Genomic DNA, 19828 nt, shown 5'->3' on the forward strand with positions numbered 1-19828 from the left:
CACAGTGCTGTTTGCTTTCATAAAACATACATGATTCAAGAGGGCTCACATCAGATATTTGCTTATCTTTCAGCTTGTTTGAAAACCAAACCACAGCCATGTTGGGATAAAACAACTGAGGTTAGATAGTGCTAGTAGCATGCTGTTAACTCTTCTCCCAGCTTACCACGAAAACCTCAGCGTTGATACACTCTTGCAATGTGTTCAGACCAGCAGAGTAATTAAAAAAAGTAGCTTACTATAATATTGCAGTTGGCTCTCACTGAATGGGGTAAGGGAACTGCAAGGACATAGTAAAATGTCCCTACAGCTACTCCGCTGGGACAGCAAAAGGTGTAATGCCAGTGCCTTTCCTAGCACAGCCGCACTCCCAGGGGGACACATCTGCTTGAGAAAGCACAACAGCTGGGGTTTTCAAAGGTGTGCCCAAAGAAAATCAATCTGTGTCAAGTGCTTGATTGCCTTAGGCATCTTTGAGAGTCCAAAGTAAATGTGATTATCACAGCTTACTGTTCCAATGTATGTACAGAGCCAAAGAAATGTCTTAAAGACGAGAAGTTTACAGCTTTTTCACTGTAATAATATTTTTTTATTACACTTCTGATGGATTTATAGAGGACTGTATCAAGGAAACAAGACATGGGCTATGTGTTATGACAGTTCCTGCAAACATACCTGGGGTGGTGCAGTGCTGGTTCCAGTGCTGACTGGAGTGCAAGGAAGTGTCAGTCACTGGTCCGAGATGTTGGTCACTTCTCTGATGATTAGGAATACTAAAGATCTCATTGATTCACAGGTTATTAGAGCTCCCTCATGTTTAGCCATCCAATTAATCAGAAAGGCATTTAGCTATCTGGCAATCATTTTGATTAAGAGGAACCAAGTGCAATTATTTGTAAGCAGTATGCATGCAACAATGCATAGACACATCTTTTGACTGCAGTATCAATGTACTTGCCATAAGTTGTACTGACACAAGCTGCTGCTTTTTGATCATACTGCCCTGAGCCTCACAGTGCCTTGTGTAACTTGTGCAGGGTTAAAATCTACCAGATGAGGATAGTTGCATTTCATTCCTGTGTTGCACACCTAGAGGTCTTTGTGAATCACAAAACCACTACCTCAGTGTCCCTCATATTACTAGGGCATCTTTGCTCTATGACATGTTTTAATGTGAGGCCTGTAGGATTTGAGCACTCTCTGGATTCAGCTGGCAGCTGAGCACTGCTCAGACCATGGTCTCAGTCCACCATGCAGTTATATATTTCAGTTGGATGTTAACATAACAAATTTCTGTATGAAACTTTAGCCATTTGTCTTTGTACCACTAAATGGTGAGAGACAGACCCCTGCCTTAGCTCTGCTTACACATGAGATATTTTGAACCCACTAGTCTCCTGAGCTAATTGCTTCCTATGTCACATGCAAAATACAACAGCAGTAGGACAGATACATTCGACATGCCCTCAGGTGTGTATGTTGTAATTCTTAACCAGGATTTTTAGCATCTGCAAGGGCTTTGCTGATGTTTCTTGCAAAGCTCGCTCTGTGAAGAGAAGATGCTGAGCTTTTCAGGGTGTAACACTGGTCTTGGGACCTTCAAATGTGAACTTCTTCAGCCTGAGCTAAAAAATCAAAATCCTGACTCTTGAAGTAGTAGCAGACAGTCATGTGGCCCACCCACTGTGTAATGTTGCCAGAGCACCACACTGAACATGTGTGTCTGGATGAGAAAAATCCACTCTGGCAAGTGCTTCTCTTCCCGTGTTGAGGTTTCCATCTGTTTTCACTCATTCTGAAGGGATGTGGGCAACACGCCTCTTGAATATTTGAATAGAACTGCACACTTCCGCTCTGAAGAGCAAAAACTCCTTGATGATAAGATCTTTGATGACATACTGTAGTTTTCTGCAGTGAAGGATTGCCCATGTCCTGTGCTATGAGGCGCTGCACATGGAAGAGCTGCTGTTGTGGCTGATAATCTGCTCACTGGAGATGACATGCCAATAGCCTCCTTCTTCCCAAGGCAGGGATGGAGAGCTGTACATCCCAGTGCTGAGGAAAATGGCAGCAGGTGGCAGAAAAGACAGCCAGGGTGAGTTCCTATGCTGAGATATTAGCTGTGCTTTGGCAACAGTGCTATTCACTTAAAAAGGCAGTGTGCTTTTTTCTTTTCTGTTTTTGTATTGTAATGTTGAACGTGGAATTTAGCACAGCACTTTCCAAAACAAACACACCCTCCCTTTTGCGTCAAATGAATTTTCTGTGCCTGCTGCAATATAAAACATGATAAAGAATTAGCTCAAACAGATCGTAGGGCAAATTGTGGCTAGGGTTAAGAAAGATAGCTGCTGCTGTTCTGCTGAAGTCTTCCTGGAGCTGGATGTTCCAATATAAGCCACATTTTATAATTTTACTCACTTTGAACACCAGATTCCTAATGCACAAATACTTCTCCTGGATTCTGTGAAACGATCTTCTACATCTTCCCCAGGATAATCTAATTTGTAAACACAAGGTTAATCTTCATGCTGATGAGTCAGAGGTACACCTCTGTAATCCAGGCCATCACCTTCTGTCCAAACAAAAATCTTGCTGCCTGTTGGCAGTCTTCTTATAGGTGTCTAGCTGTTAGCTCAACAGCACCATGACTGTAAGTGTACAGTAGCAACATTTTGCCTGTCATTCAGTTTATAATCTGCATATTGATCCAGGACAAACTATTGTCCAATTCAAACAATGGCAAAATTCCCTTCCCCCCCCAAAAAAAGCCAAAAAGCCCCAAAGACAACTTCTGTACCTTTCTCTGACTTTAATAGGTCTTTATCTGTTAACTGCAAAATAGATTAGGGACAGGATGACAATATTTTCTGAGCCACCTATTTATCACTCCTTTGCCTTACTGTGTACAATTAATTGTACTTGTTCTCCTCATGTTTCTTGCCTGCATGTCTCTTGTTTTGTATTTTAGCTGCAGAGTTTTTGGAGCATGGGGGGATTTTGCATGCTAAGGATTTACAGTATGGAGAACATTTGGGCCCTCGGTCAAAAGAAAGACTTGAGAACACTTACAAACAAAAATCCACACAAAGTCCATAAAGAGAACTGTGGAGTATTGTCTATTAAACCATGGTACATGGTCAAAGCCTGCTCATTTTTAGTTTACTGATCTTTTGCAATTATGTAAAAAAATAGGCCTTGTGTCCTTAATTACTAGTTGAATTGAAGGACTGGGTCTTCTGTGCAGACCCACTGCTGCTATGAAGCCCTTTGAGGTTTCTTGGTGTTGCAGGCACCCATTGACAGCCTTTGTCTGGAAATGTTTAGCTGATTCAATCTACAGTGCTTTATATATCTCTGAAATCTATCTGGGAAACTGTTTTAAAAAATAACCTTTTAGGTTGGCTTTCAACCTAGGGCATTTTTCCTCTGTTCCAAGGCACAGCTGCAGGAAAAGGGCCACTTAATGCTTTTTCTGATGTTTGTAGTTTACAAAAGATCCATTTTGCAATCTGACACTGCTATTTTGTTATTCAGATGGCATATGGCAAAATCAATCTTTTATTTCATTACAAAGCAGTTGATCATGTCAACAAAGGTATCTATAATATCACAACTCAGGCCTTAACCCACACTCTGGACAGCCAAAACTTTGGTGATAGGCACCAGCCTTTGAATCATATTATATGATTTATAGTAAACTGGGCTGGATATTGACTGGTCGGTGTGTGCCCTTGCTCTGGGCCATCACTGAGCTCCTTTATGTGCCTGGGCAGTGTGACTGTCATTAAGCCACAGAGCTGCTGAATCATGTAGTTTAGACTTTCCAAACATCTTCTACTAAGATGTTTTCTGCATCGGAGGCATATCCATTTGTATCCTCTTAGGTTCAAATGACATGAAACTAAGGAATAGCTAGCCTTACTAAAATATTTCTGGATGCATTCACAGTTGAAAAGCAGAAGAAAGAGAGACACAAAAAAATTAATAAACCCCTGAATACAATTCTGCAACTTCTCCTCTGATCATTTCCATGATGATTTAATTGGCACACCTGCTTTGCTCTGTCCCCTATCCTCTCTTAGCAGGGAACAGTCCTGGGGACAGCTGTGAATGCTGTCTCCGTCCATGTTCTTTGCACGATTTCTAAGCTTCTTTTCTCCTTCACTCTTATGCTTTTATTGAAGGTTGTTTCCAGTTTCTGTGGTTTAAAAACTTGGCTCCTTTGCTGGTCTGAAGCCTCCAGCATTGCTGAACCTTGTCTCCCCTGCCACCCTTTCCTGTATTTAGGTTAGTTATTACCTCCCTGTTATGAAACGTATGCTGTAAAGTCATGCTGAAGGTGACTTTTTAAAAGAGGCTGTCGTGGCTTTCTGTAATAAGAATGGCACCCATAATCTGTTGCAATCATTTCCTTCATTCTTCACATGTGGGAATAGCATAACCATGTTGGCTTATCAGAGAGTCGACCTCAAGGCACAGGAAGTCAGAGAACACTTACTGGAGGTTTGATGTTGCTGCTTGGACTGTTTCTCATGTTCATTCGATTATTAGGAAAACATCCCCTAGACCACAGTCTGCTGCTGTGGATTTCAAAATGCAACTTTTTCTTGGGCACATAAAAGAGTTCAAAGGAAGGGAGTCCCCTCTTGTGGTTGGGGTACACAATCACTTTCTGGAAGTACTGAGGTTCGGGCAGAGGAAGAAACCAGCCAAGTTTATTTTCATTGTTGGGAATGAGTTGCGGTAGCTCAGCAACGAAAGCTGGAAACACAAAAGATAGGACGGCTGCCCGCCCGCTTTGTAAACTCAGTGCAGGTGGCTGAAAATAATACCTGAGCAAATATCACCAGTCACTTCTGAAACTTTCATTGTATGAACATTTGCTGTAGGTGGTTCACACATCTATTGGCGTTTGCTTGGCAAACAACCTGCTTGGGAACAAAAGAAAAAGGCTTCCAAGGGACAATTATGCATTAATTAACCTTATAGATAATGTTATCGGCATTACTTTTTCTGCCATTATGAACTGTAATGCTGTTCTCCATTTTAATCTTAACATTAGCACTGCTTGACTAACTTCAGTATTTAAAGGTGGTAAATTTTTTGGCCTGAATGCTTTGGAGACCTCTTGACAACTTCTCCTTGTTCCCTTATCCCTGAGACTGCATTTTCCTAGGAAGGAAGAGTCCAGTGATCAAGTAGCAAACTCTGCAGTGTCTACTCAGCTCCCTGTTTCTCCTTTTTGGATATGAGCAACCTTTTAATGTTTGCAGATCTCAGTTTTCCTCTGCACAATTGAAAAACTCCATTTTTCTAGCCTCTGAGGACTGCAGAATTATCCATAGAGAGATACATGTACTGTGGATACATATTTCTGCCTGTAGGTAGGTTTTATTCAGATAGGGAATTCACAGTTTTGCAAGCTCCATTTTAGATAAAAATTCATTCATATTACATGAAGTGGGGAAAGCTTTCTGTAACTAAAAAATCTGGCCTTCAGACTCACCATGGATAAGGTGGGTATTTGGAGACGGAATTACCAATTGCATATTTTCATAAAGAAAGGTGCCACAGCCTATTTAGATTGTTTTATTTTTCACTGTTCAAGTTCAGCCTTGAGTGATCAGGTCTGGAGTTTTGGTGTGAGCCTGTCTAATGTATTAATCAGCTCAGAATGTTTAATTAAGATCTTCAGGAAGAAAATGTTTTCCAGCTTGATTTTGAGAAGGCCACCAACAATTTCTTTTAGCCCTATTATATAGGAAGATAATTTGAAATATACAATCACAGAATGGTTTGGGTTGGAAGGGGCTTTAAGATCATCTATGCAGTTCCAACCTCCTGCCATGGGCAGGGACACCTTCCACTAGACCATGTTGCTCAAAGCCCCATCCAACCTGGCCCTGAGCACTGCCACAACTTCCTTGGGCGCCTGTTCCAGTGCCTCATATGGCAGATGCTTCAGAACATTTTAGAATGATATACATTTCCTTGTACTGCCCTTTGAGTTACTTTTAGGGCTTGCTTGAAGTGATGAAGATCCCTGTAGAATCAAACCTCCAAGACCCCCTCCCTCCTTGCTTCTTACACCAGAGGGAAGGTGCCCTGTACGGTTTGGGCGCCTGTGCCTGTACCCATGGGCTAAAGAGGCAGGTGTCTTCCTCCTCCTCTTGTGCCTGCGGCTGCAACCTTCCAACTCCCTGTCACACCAGCGTTGTATGTGTCCCTCATTTGGCTGCTGTGGCCAGTAAGATTAGGAGAGGACAGAGCCAAGCCTCCTTGGTGCCCAGGTCATAAGTAATAAAAAGGGAAACCTTTCCCTCCTGCTCTGACTAGTGCCACAGAGTGATATTCCCACAAGATGATGTTCTGCCTTTAAAATAACTTTGTTACGCATCTGACAAATAACCAGAGCTTCATGCTCACAGATGTGAAAAGCGATATTTTTTTTTAATGGGAGAAATACAGCTCCTCTGGGGATAATTTAATCTCTGTTGGCTAAAGCACTGCCTGCGCCTGTGTTTAGAGATGCTCTCACTCCCTTTTTTTTAGAATAAGAAAAAACAGCTCCTCAGGCTCCTTCCCCCAAGGCTGAAAGCACTTGAAACTGCAGGGCTCTTCTTGTCTAACTGATAAATATTTTAAGGTTTGAGCTTCCTTTCAAAAACACATTCACAGAAGCAAACGTAGAGCTCCAAACACAGTGGATCTCACTTCTGAGGAAAGCTTCCTGCTTTGCCCTGGTGTTTGGTGTTGTGGGATGAGTGTGAGCCCAAAACAATGGACATGGCCTGTGACGCTGGCTGGAGGCTCCAGCTTGCAGAAAGTCTGGTATCCTCGGTTGGGGCATGTCAGCACAGTAGGGAATGAGGAACGCTCCAATGCATGGGGTCTGTACTCACACAGGTACAATGTTGGCAGCAACAACAACCCCAAAACTTCAGTATCTCTATAGGATTCAAGGAAGATGTTAACGCTCATAAGTGGAATAAACCCCAACAACATAGCAAAAACCAGTTCTAGCTCCACAGAATTGTGGGGCTTTTTTGTTGTGTTTTTTGTATGGGTTTTGGTTTTTTTGTTGTTTTTTTTTTCAGAAATTTAATTTTTGAAAATACACTGAGTAGTTTTAGTTTATTGGTTTATTAGAGGTCAGAGGTTTGTACTTAGTATTTATATTTGTCTTGGTTGGTAAAGCCCCAAAACATGATAGTTCTATCTTTCTCTTTTAGCATATGTCTCTGTGACTACTGGAAATACTCACCCTGGTAAACCTCCTCTGTTAAAAAACCTTCTAGAAGTCCTCGGGAAAGGACCAGTGTGATTGTTGAGACAACTGCTAGTGCATGCTCCTTTTTCTTTGGAGACCAAAAGTGTATGGACTTTGCCGCACCATCAGCTTTTCCCAGAAAATCACATGCTAGTAGTTATGATAAAGTAAATATTTTGGTGGAAATTATTTCTTGATCTCTTTGTTACATTTTTCTGGTGCTTTTGGTCTTGGTGGCTGATCCATAGCAGCCGCCTGTGTGAAGAGGGCTCTGTTTACCATGGTTATCCTGGTGACATCATGGCAAACCTGGGCCTGGGGCCATGCCTTGCTCTAGCAGTAGAAATTAGACCTCAGACCTGCCAATGCTGAGTCCTTCCTTCCTAAGTCCCCTCCAAAGCTGGCTTCCTTTGGCTGTAGGTGGGGTTAGTGCTGCTGCATTGTTCTCAAAGTCCTGAGCCCTATTTACCCAGCTGGTGTCAGTTCAGAGTGCTGTTTGGATTGCTCCGTAGAAAGATTTGCCTGAAAGGTTTGCATATTCCAAGAAACCACAATGATTAAGTACACATGAAAGAAAGCATTATGATGAATAATCAGGACATAATCAATGATACCCTTTTTGCATTATAAATGATGACGCTTATACTCAACAGCTTTTAGGCAGAGCGTGGGTGTGACAGTTTGAAAAACAGCATATAGCATGACATGAGACCTGTCAACTCTTAAATGAAGTAATTAATGACCTGCTAAGCATGCAGATTTCAAATGTCAGTTATTTTTTTGAAATATCTTAAGAGTAAAAAATTGTTTTCAATTTATCATTCCTATTAGCAAAGTCTCAGAGCACACAAGTGCAATGAGAAATAAAACTGTTATGACAAAACAGCTTTATGCTTTTACACTAAAAAAATAAAATCAAACGTCCTCTGAGATTCCTCTCACTCAACATCCTCTTCAGTGTATCCCGTTAGACATAGACAGTTTTATTTTTGTATACTCTGACTGGCTATAATTTAGGACATTGTTCTCAAGGTCAGAACCAGCTGCTTAAAACTCAGCCTCAAAAGTAAACCATGGCTTATTCTGCCAGATATCTGTTCCTGATCTTGCAATATCTGAATCTGTGTAACCCTTACAGGAGTTGACCGGTATCATAAAAAGGACAGGTTTCAATTTTAAAGGAAGTTTATCAGTTTTCAGCTGTCTGTCAAGTCTCGCAGTGTATGAAGACACACATCTACCGATGTCTCCTTGCTCTGCTCCTGGCTGCAACTTGTTCTGCTAGCTGTGGTTCACTAACCATCGCAGCTCTGTAGGGTTTTTTGTATAATTTCTTTTTTTGGCAGTAACACATGGAAGATGCAAAATGGGCAAATTTCTTCTCCACAGAAGACTTTAAATATCTTCTTCGTGGACTAAACAGGGTTTTTAGCAAAACTCCACATTATAGGCGATGGTGCTTGTACCCAGTACTGGAAGCTGATGGTGTGGGAACTATTCACCCCATACATGCTCAGGGGCAGTTTTCAACTCAGTCTGCCTTCTGTTGATACAACCCACTTTCTGGTGTGTGACCCCTTTTAACAGAAATCCCTCTAAGTATAAACCAAATGTCTCTAAAGCTTGTCTCTTGGTCCCCATTTGCCACGAGACATTAAGAAAGTCTTCCTTCTCTTCAGATGTTTTTCCCTTCTGCCATGCTTTGGAGATTGCTATGGGGGATGTTGGCTAGATAGTGGGGAGGTGTGGGTGTCATCTCCACCTTTACACTTATATTTGGCCTAAAAATGACCATGCAAACAACTTTCTGGAATTTATTTGCATTAGCTGTCTCAAGTCTGGCTGTTTACAACATGCCCTGTTCTTACGAGACAGTTCTCTGCAAATCTCATTGGCCATTTTCTTTGAGCCCTTGTTCAGGTGGCTGTTCTGGTTGTATCACTTGATAATAACAGATGCTGCATCTGATGTACGCATGTCCCTTTCCTGGGAAGCCTGTAAAAAAAAGATCTCAGAGACTCATGATTGCATAAGCAGTGTATGGTATTGTCTGATAAATGTAATACAGAGTCCTCATCCAATGGTTATGTTCTCAGCCTGGGGATATAGTGACTGACCTTGAACGAATTCTTCCATTCCCCAAAATAGCCTTTCCTTAGACCTCATTTCACTGAGCATTACTGTTCTCCTTTCTCTACCTCATTTTTTTAATTCACAGGTTCTCCTTCACATCTTTCAGCTTTATTTGTTAAATCTTTTCTTGCCTTTCTCTGATCTTCCATAATATTTGGGTCCTGAATATTCAGCCTATCCTTATCCATGTAATCTTAGTGCTTTCCTTGAGCTTTTTACCAATCTGTCTGCCAGTTTTCCTTCCATTCTTTAAACTCTTTGCAGTTTTCTCTCACATTCCCATAGTAGTATGTACTTCAGCATCTTCAGGGTTTTTCTGCTTTGGTGGCCAGATCCCTTGCTCTTGTACATCCCACTGCAGAGGGCATGTAGACTGTGTGTCTCTACCAGCATGTGGACATGCATGGTGCGTAAATTGCTAACATTGTTGGAAAGGGAGTGGGGGGTGCTGCAAGCTTGCAGCATCTGTGGAGGAACTGTAATGCAGAGTGACCCTGAGAGTCTAAAATGACCCATGAGAGCACATGAAGGGCAAGCTGTTTTCTCTTAGTGGTAGCCCAGGAAAACGCATGCTGTGAGATGTGTGTGCCCCGTGTTGAAGGCCAGTGGTGTTGCAGTGTGTTTGCAGGGCACTGTCTCCTCCTGGATGGTTTGAAGGGAGGCTGTGAGGCTGAGGTGTCCGAGGGCAGGCACAGGGATATCTGATCTCCCCACCAACTCATGGAACCACCTTTGCAGGGACTGCAGCATGGGCTGCCTGCAGGCAGGGCTGGGGCTTCAGAAAGGGTGCCCTTGGTCTGGGATGATGTCAGGGGAAAGGGTGTGCGTGGTGCCCCAGAAAAGGAGATACAGGTTTGTGTCCTTGAGTACCATGGTGAGGCTGGGATCAGATCATCTCTCTGCCATGATGTTGAAGCACTGTTTTTCACTACTGCACTGTTCAAGTCAGTGACTATAGCCAGTATCTTCTTTGTCTAAATGTTCAGCTAAACTCTGACCTTGCACCAAACCCCCCCTCAAAACAAACAAAAAAAAAAAAAAAAGAAAGAAAAAGGCTGGTTAACAAGTGAATTGTTCTTGTAAATTAAGAAGGCTTCTTATGGCTGAAATAAACACTTGGAATACTTCCAAACTGGGGTTAAAGTATCAGTGGCAGTGTATACAGAGACTCCTTACATTGTCTCCCTCAAACAGCACTATGCATTTGTGTTTTGGTACAGTAAATCTTACCTTTTATATGGTTTTGAATCCTGAATGTTTAAAATAAACAAGGCACAGAAGAGGTACACTTTAATCTCTCTAATGACATCTGGAATATAGCATGAAACTCAAGAGATTATAATTTAACACGAAGCATTTCTTAAGTGGTATCTTAAGATTGTGTTTACCCTATGCATGTGTGCATGATAAAATCTCATTTAGATGCTTTAATATAGGAAAGGAAAGAAAATAAGAGCTGATATGGTGCTTGAGGCACTTTGTGCCAGGAATCATAATCACTGAAAACTAATCCTGGTTTAAAAATCAAAATGCCCAATTTTGTTTAGACGTGTGTCTTGTAATGTTCATGTGACCAATAATAGCAGCTTTGCCAACTTATTGTAATAAGAAGATTTCCATAAAGATTAACACCAACATCTTGCAAGGCTAGATGGATATTTTCTTCTCAAGGAAGAAGAAAGGATACAGGTGTGCTTCTTTAGTCTGCTTCCATAAGTACTGTCTGGGGGGCAGAGCTGCCCTGCTCCATCAGGACAGCATGCTAATGGGGTGCCTCTGACTCTGCCAGCTTTTATTACTAGCATAGCACTTAGTTTATTAGTTTGAGTCATACAGAAGAAAAAGGCATCAGCAATAAAATAAAACACAAAAAATATGAAAGCAGTAGTGTCACAGAAAAGATATGTTTTGATAAATATATTTCAGGGGGTTGGTGCTGGCTGCTCGTTGTGGAGATATATGAAACTTTGACTATGCCAATGTTCAGTATTAATGCATTCTAAATTCCTGTCAGCTACAGACCGATCTAAAACTCCACTGAGATGAATAAGAACCTTCCTACATATTTCAGCAGGCCTTATATCAGAATCCACATATCTGCACACAAATAGGCAGGTGTGCACCTTACACAGAAGAGAGCAAAACTAATTTCTTCAGGTGCTGGAAGATGGCTCATATCATACAGTGTGTGAGCCAGAAGGCTGTCAACTCCAGCTAGTTCATTATGACTATCTCCTCAAGTTCCTAACTCTCTATATTAGTAAATGTTGTCTTTTATCTAGTTACTATGTGCACTGGAGATCCTTATCAGGATAATAAAATAATGGTTTTAAGGTATAATAATTTGCCTTGTTAACCCCAGCAATCTTCATTCCTATGTCAGTGCATGTGGTAAACCGATGTATACATCTAACCTAACTTTTTCTTTTCTTTTTATTCCTTTTTTCATGACTTCTCCTGAAACTTTTGCTGCAATTTATGTATCTTCTTGCAATCGCAATCTGGAAAATAATCCCCTGAAGGAGCATACTATATAGTTTAAAATAAAAACAATTATCTCTTATAATGCCAGGGGAGTAATTTTACTTCGAAATAGTTTACAGATGCTTTCCATTGAACTGCATATTCAGATAAACTCACTCTATGCAGAATAACCTGCGCTTCTTAGGGTTAGAACTATAGTGGAACTGACTAACATCTGGGAAAGTCAGGGTACGTCTTTCCAAAGCTTCTAAGTTTGTGGCATCATCACGTACAGGTATTAGCATGAGTGTCTGCATTTATTTTAATGACATTGCCCTCATCAAAAAGATGTGTTTGAGATTCCATTTTATTTAGTATGTCCCAAACCCCCCACCTCAAGCTTTTGGTTGAATGCAGTTGTGCTGAGTTTCTTTGCCCTCTATTCAACATAAATATTTTTGGCTCTTCTCAGCCATCCTGGTTCACATCTGTTTTCTCATGTTAAACCATAGACAAGCCAAAATTAAAGTTCTCTTTAGGATCCTGGTTTTCTCTGAAGCTGACAGGGGCATACTTATTGGGAGATATACTTCATATTTCCTTACAATGTGTAGGAGCCAAGCACTGAGATCTGAATGAAAATCACGGGTACTTCTTTGAAAGATTACTTTGGGTTTCATGGAACTTTATTATTTTTTATTATTTTTTTTTCTCAGTGCTTGCAAATTAAAAAAAAAAAACCAACCCACCAAACAACAAAACAACAGGAACCCCTTCTGGGAATGTGCCTTAGCACTTGGAGAATTCTGTGCTGTGCTATGCTGTGCTTCCTTAGCCTAGCTTGATGCTTCCCTATGTATTTTTCCATATATTTTAATTGCAGAGATATGCTGTTTTGACTTATTCTGGTCTCTTCCGCAGAGTGCTGCTCTGCAGCAATGGTTAGCCTATGTACTGGCCAAAGAACCCATGCTGTTTTCTGTCTCCAGCCTGATATCTAAGCAAAAGGTTGGGCTGGAAGCTCTCAAGGTCCTTCTGAACTGAGTTATTTGAGAAGGTTCTCTTTTTTCCCCCTAGCAGTATTGCAGTAGAACATACTTAACAGCATAATTAGCTGTAAAATGTGGCAACATTAACAATCAAATCTTTATCCTGTTGTAGGCTCAAAGGACTTAGCAGCAGTCTAGGCTGTCTGATCAATTGTTCAAAAAATGGCTGAACTTTGAGGAAGAACCAGTGATTTTTGCACAATGGATTCCGTTTGCTCTTTGGTGAGAAAAGAATGAAATGAAAAATGTCTTTCATTGCAAATCTTGTCAATGACATGTCAAACTGTAACCACAGTGGTATAATAACTGGAACATCATGGGCTGAGTCTCTGCTGAGCTCATTTAGAGCCTATTCAGAGCCTGTCAGTCCCCAGTGACAGTACCAAGAGTATCCAGGGGAGATTAGCTTTCTAACTTTGTCACCTAGCTGAGGTCTAACTCTTTGCTACAATGCCCAGAACAATGTTTTCTGAAGAATAATGCTCTGGAGCGACTCCCAAATGTTGGTAAGAATATCCTGTTATCCCCTTTTTGGACACAAGCATTTGGGAAGTAGTTTGGGCCCCACCAGATGTTTTCCATTAGAGTCTGAGGCTTGTATCAATGTCTTACGTCTTTGGATCAAGCAGGAGTAGCATCTTTGCAACAGATTCAAGCCTTTTCTGACAATGCTTGTCTTAAAACCTCTCTCTCAACTTCTCTGCACTATGCTGCCACAGCTCCTGTGTTTGGTGCTTCCTTGCTGCTGCATTTATTAGCTTTTCTTCCTCAAAATTCCTAGCAAGAAGGCATAAGAAAAGCCAGCTCCACTGATCAGTACCCTAACCTCTCCTTTTTCTGTATTGAAATCAAATGCCTTTAAGCCAGAAGTTTTCTCCTTAGGAGTGGCTCTATGCTGACGCTTTGACCAACAGTGGGTGCTCTCACTCTTTTAGTTGCCTAGTTCCATAAAAGAGCTTAATAGCTTCTTTACAGACCTCTGCATCAAACCTGGGCATTAATTACACTAATCACTGCTTTAACCTGTAACACTATTTTTTAGCATGTCATGGATTTAAAACTGAGAACATTTTCTCTTGCACTAATTGCTGTTTCCAATGTACAAATTGTTGGTGAGTCATTTCGAACATACCAAATCCCGAGCCTGTCTCTGAAGGTATACCAGGGCTGTGGTCATCTGCACTGCTGTCAGTACAAAACCTGTTCTGTAAGAGTGAACCTGTTGCGCTACCAATACTGTCTGGAGAACACTAGAAGACTGTGCAATACAGCTTTGCTGTGTAAAAGGAAGCATATTCACCTGAGAGGTTTCAGCAGAAAGTCAGTATTCCAGAAAAAAGCATACTGCTATGTTCTTGCCCTCTAACTTGCACAGTCTTCTTGTTCTAGGATGGAGCAGATATTCTCCAGAGGGTTGCTGAGATGATGTAGCCCCATGCTGGCTGGTGTGGTAGGGGGGTGGGAGCTCTGTCCAGAGCAATGGGAGCAGCTATTCACACAAATTGATTTTGATTTCAAGGCTGGGCATGAACTCGTTTGGATGCCCAAGCTGGTGATGCCGAGGGCTCCATTTTGTGTTTCACTTCAAAGTGTCAGCTGAAACATTTGTTTTTTCTGTCAGTTAGGTGAACTACAAATTAGATGTGTGAGGAACACTGGTTGAAAAGAGAGACTATCACAATGACTTCACAGCAGTGGATTTTATAGAATGCTTCAGTTTGCCAAAATGATTCTGTTTTGCATCTGCTGTAAGCAGCAGTAACCCTATGTAGAAAACAATGCAACATCCTTGAAAACCAAATGAGGCCTCTTTCTTCTAAAGATGACAGCTGACTCTATTTTTTTATGATGTCTTTTAAAGCTGCTAAATTGTTGTCTAATCCTTACCTCAGGGCTAAAAGCCTTTCAAGAGAACAAATACATGTAATATGAAAAAGGAAAGGTCTGTGCTGCACACTCTCCAAAGCAGCTTGTGTGCAGATAACTCCTCAGAGGTTGCATTCAGATGAGCAAATGTGACAGAAGTGCATTCAGTAATAACAATATCCTCAGTCAAAGGCATCGGCTGCACTCATATGCACTAAGCCTGACTACTGAAGTCTTTGAAAGAATGAAAATTGGCACATGTGGATACAGCACGGCATTTGTGAGGAGGCTTGTGAATATACTCACGTTATCAGAGAAGCATCTGTCTGGGAAAATTTGAGATGTTTCACCTTCCTGCCCCCCTCGCCCCCCAATTACAATAATAAACTCATTTTTTCTATGTGGCTGGGTTATACTATTTTGTGGCAGCTATTTTATTTAAATAGGTAGATCAGCAGAGATTTTATCTCAATATACGCAGCAATATTTAGATTCATAGAGCCTGCCTTTTTGCAGAGAACTGCTTAGGGGAATCTTTCTCTCTTCAAAACTGGAGTTTCATCCAGTTTGTTCTGTCAGACAAGTCAGCCTTTGGTTTGGAGTAGTTTGTGGGCAAAGTCACAACAGAAATGCCTCAGAACAACTTCTTTCACATACTTAAAAATTTCTGGAGACTGGGAGAACTCGGACCCCTCGTCAGATGTGCAAAGATGTGTAGAAGGAACCTCTGGGGCTCTTTTTCAAGGCTGGACATCAAAGATGTAATATTAACTAAGACATACAAACAGAGAGTATGTATGAAAGAAATGTGAATTGGGCCTCCAGGATCAGGTGAGCAGACTCCAAACCAAAAGATGTACCTGATTTGATGAAGCATGGTGTGTAGTTGGACCCCTGCATCCCCTGACTGCCTCTCAGATGGGCTCCTGGTGCAGGCACTCTTGGCTGTGGGTACAAATTTACTTTCTGCTGTACCCTACAGTGTCCACTGGAGAGCTGCTGTCTTGGTAAGCATTTTTGCCAGTAAAATTATTCATGAGAGCATGTGTTCAAAAGGTCCTAGGAATTTAATTTACATAGACAAATGAATTTTCATGGGAAGTTTCTATTTTATTCATCCAGAATTAAAAAAAAATCAATAATTATCCAATGAGTTGCCCCATGTGTCTGAGAAGGAAAAGGTACTCATGAAATAGGCAATAATCAGATTACACATTCACCTTTTAACATACGTACAGCACACATTATTTGGGAAAATCAGTGCTTTGCCCATGGTGGATGGAGTCCACACATGGTAATGTGAGTCTTTGAAACAGACCCTGAATATTTTCCCTGTCTGTCTCTTGCCATGACAATGCCTGATTTTAAGGATAGCCAGTGCTCTGGCATAAGGTGTCGACTCATCACACAGGACTGACAGACTGACCCGAGACCACCTCCCAAGGTTTCATTTTTCTCCCAGGCTGTCATTTTTTACACCTAGATAAAGAGATGATGCAAACGAACAAGACGCATTTCTAGCAACCATCTGTGGAGAAGCTCACATAACAGAGGCTACTTTGGGTAGCAATACATAGGTTCTTGAGGTGTATCTTCACTATGGCTAAGCAGGCCGTTTTGGATGGTTTTGGAAGCCTGGGGCTGGACTGTGGGCAATCCACGGAAAGCAGGAAGGCTAAACAGAACTCCCCTTCTGTAGATTGTCACGAGATTGCTCAGGTAGCAATCTTGTGACATCAAGCTTTGTACTCTTGAGTGGTTTTGTTTTCCTTTCTACAGTGCAATGAAAAATACCATGGTCAAAACATTTCGGACTCCCTTTTCCCAGGTTTTTGCAGCTATTCCGTTTGGGTGTCCTATTTCCAAGCTTTTCCTGAAGGGAAGTGAGAGAATTTATTTTAAAACACCACGTTCCTTTCTCATCTTGCCTTGCCTTTCAGGTAAGAGTGTGAAAAGGCCTGTACTGCTGGTCTATTCTCTGCTGCCTAGTTCGCTGCTGCTTCCCCTGCCACCGGTGGGGTGCAGGATTTTGGTGGGTGCAGACCTGCCTGGTTGGAATGATTAGACATTTGTTCTTGCCTGATGATACTGGGGCAACCTGAGCTTTTAGTGCTGTTAATGCTACCCCTAGGCAAGTCCAGTGTGTATTTGCCACACAGACAGGTAGGTCCCATGAGTGATGGACAAAAAGGTGGCTCTGCCCCTTCTGGCTGGTGGTATGAGAATCATTTGTTTCATTCCTCTCCTAAGTAAATGTAAACTCTTCCACAGTAGGCTTCTCCTGGTACCCTTAGCACGTTTATACTGTGGAGAAATCTGCTTGTCTTTCAGTGTCTTTGCACAGAAGTAGGACCGAGAAATGAAACATTGTGCAGGGAAAAAGCAGAATCTCACTGAAGGCCAGTAAAAGAAAGCAATGTGAGGGGAGCATTAGCCATGCTAGGAAACTGCTGCTTGGCTCAGCATGTTTGAATTGAAAACCCACTTCTAATTTTTTCACACAAGAAAACAAATAACCACCAAGACCCTCATTTTGCACCTCTGCCTGTCCATCTATTTGAGATATTCAACTCCGTATGTTCTTCCAGCACTGCATTTTGGGATTGATTTGGCAGGAAAAAAAGGGAGTGGAAAAGCCAGCAGACAAGCCGTGCTCATTTATTTGTGGCTTCTAAGCACAGGTAAGAAGCAGTTATCCCTGGGGATATTTGCACCTGACACGGAGGCCTCTGAAGAGACTTAGAAATTTGTATCACTCAGAAGCAGCTTTGTCTTTATGGGGCAAAGTAGCTTTGGGGCCCTCTTAGATATCTCAAAGGCTGAACTGTATCTGTGGTTAGATCTCCAACATTCAGGAGCGCAAAGGAGCAACCAAGCCGGGAGGGAAGAATTTGGCACATGCCGGGAGGAGATTCCCTGTGGCTTCCTCCTGTGATTTTAGTTCAATGTGCCCTGGAGGACTTGCTCCCTGAGTTCTGGTTCCTTCTGGGAGAGCTGTCCTCGAAAGGTTATTGTCATCTAAAAACCACTAATGCATCCAGAACAAGGTGTTGTTATCCTGAGTTAAAAGTTCTGATTTTGCTTTGAGTTTTATTCCTCCCTTTTTTATTATTATTATTATACTTTATTTCAATCATCAAACTGTTCTTATCTGCACCTGTGAGTTCTACCTTTTTCTGATTCCCCTCCCCATCCTACCCAGGTTTGAGAGGGTGGGAGTGGGATGCGTGTGCTATCAGCTGTGTGGTTGCACACACTTAGTTGCATTCTGGGGTTAAACCACAACAGGGATGTAGACCTGGGGTAGCATCCAAGAAGGGTTATTTTGCTTTAAAATTGCATCCTTAGTTGGGATTAATTTGCGCAAGTGGACAAGCTCTCAGGTTTGTGGGTGTGTAACAAATTCAGAATTAGGCCCCAGAGATTTATATCTGAAATCGCTGACGTACGCAGTCACAAATGTGCTACTTTTGTCCTTTTGCCTGTAATTTGTTTACCCAAGGAATTGCATGTTTTTCCCCACTGGTCTTTGGTAAAGTTAATATGGGAAACAGCTGGCCAGTGGAACTGGTTAAAAAAAGCAGAAGAAAGTTTTCTGCCTTCATTTACTTCTTCCATCAAATAAAAGTAATATCTAAAAAGTAAAAAAAAAAAATGAAAAAAGAGAAGAGATATGCTGCTTACATTTAACTCCAGCACCCATACACATAGTCAGGGTAGCCACCATCTGTTAAACATATTGCCTGAAACATCCCATTGCCTGTGTTTTAATAGGTTATATATTAAATTCTGAACTTCTAAATAAAGATACAGTGTAGTTCTCAGTCTGTACCACAGAGATCTCAATGGTTCTACACCAGCAGTGCTGCTTAAAAGTAGGGTGTGGCACACACATTTTGTATTATAGCAACTATTTCCAAGAATTTCATATTCCTTTTTTTGACCTATTTGGTTGTCTAGGATTTTTGGGGGGGGATTTTTTTCTAGATTGGGGGGGGGAATTTTTTTTTTAAGGTGAGTTTAAATCTTGCATTTTATGCAGAAATGACTTGATTTTTATCCAGAACAAAACCTTGATGGAGTGAGAGCATAAAATTAGCATTTTTGCTTACCCTTAACCTCATACTTAAGGGTGTTTGTGTAGGAACTTATTCCTAATATTTTCCTGCATTATCCTGATCTGGTCACTAGATGTTGCTAGGTATCTACGTTAGTAGTCAGTTTGGCCGATTTAACTTCACTGTTCATAAGCGTAAGCAGAGAACATTAATATCTGTAAAAACTTGAAGTTATTTCAATCAGTTTAAAGTGTTATCAATAAAAATAGCTCTCACTTTCCTCATTTCATGTTAAAGTTGTGTCTTTCCTTATTAAGAGACTACTAAGCAAATCAGATTTTCCCATTGCCCCAAACCTGGATTTCATTTTTTAATGCTTCAGATGCTTTGTAAAACATTATTTTCCCTGCAGAAGCCAGGATTTAGGCAAAAAGCCCTTGTCGTTTAGGACCTGAGTGTGGCCTATGAGGAACAACAGGCATGACCTTACTCTGGCTCTGCAATGCGACCAGAAGACCTCTTGACTTCCCCCAGGCTGCTGGAGAGTCATTTATTCATCCCAAGACCTTTCTCCTCAATGGCTTCCCAATTAAACCATGTTTAATATTTGCAGTATGTGACTGCTTCCCAGTGCTGCTGGGTAAAAGCAGTTAAACATATATAAGCTAACAGTACCAAACAGTCTCTTCAATTGCTGATTGCTACCATTTTAGAAAAGGGATTTTGCAAGAATATTGCGGTGTGAGGATTTTTGTCTAACAGGTTACTTTCATGTAAGGAAGATGCACTACCTATCATCTTTCACCTGACTAGTCCTTAGGAAAGGCATAAAGATGGTCACTGTTCTCAGAGTCACCACACATCTGTGGAGATAATATTCAGCTATTCCCTGAACAAGCATGCTCCTTAAATTTTAGTCAGATCTTGAGATCTGAGTCAAAGTTTAAGCAAAGCTTAGTCTCTCAGTTGGCAGCTACCACTGGACT

The sequence above is a fragment of the Pezoporus wallicus genome, unplaced genomic scaffold, assembly GCF_028554395.1.
Source record: "Pezoporus wallicus isolate ANWC-B61680 ecotype Strahan unplaced genomic scaffold, APGP_CSIRO_Pwel_v1 contig_7011, whole genome shotgun sequence".
In the NCBI taxonomy this organism is placed as follows: domain Eukaryota; kingdom Metazoa; phylum Chordata; class Aves; order Psittaciformes; family Psittacidae; genus Pezoporus; species Pezoporus wallicus.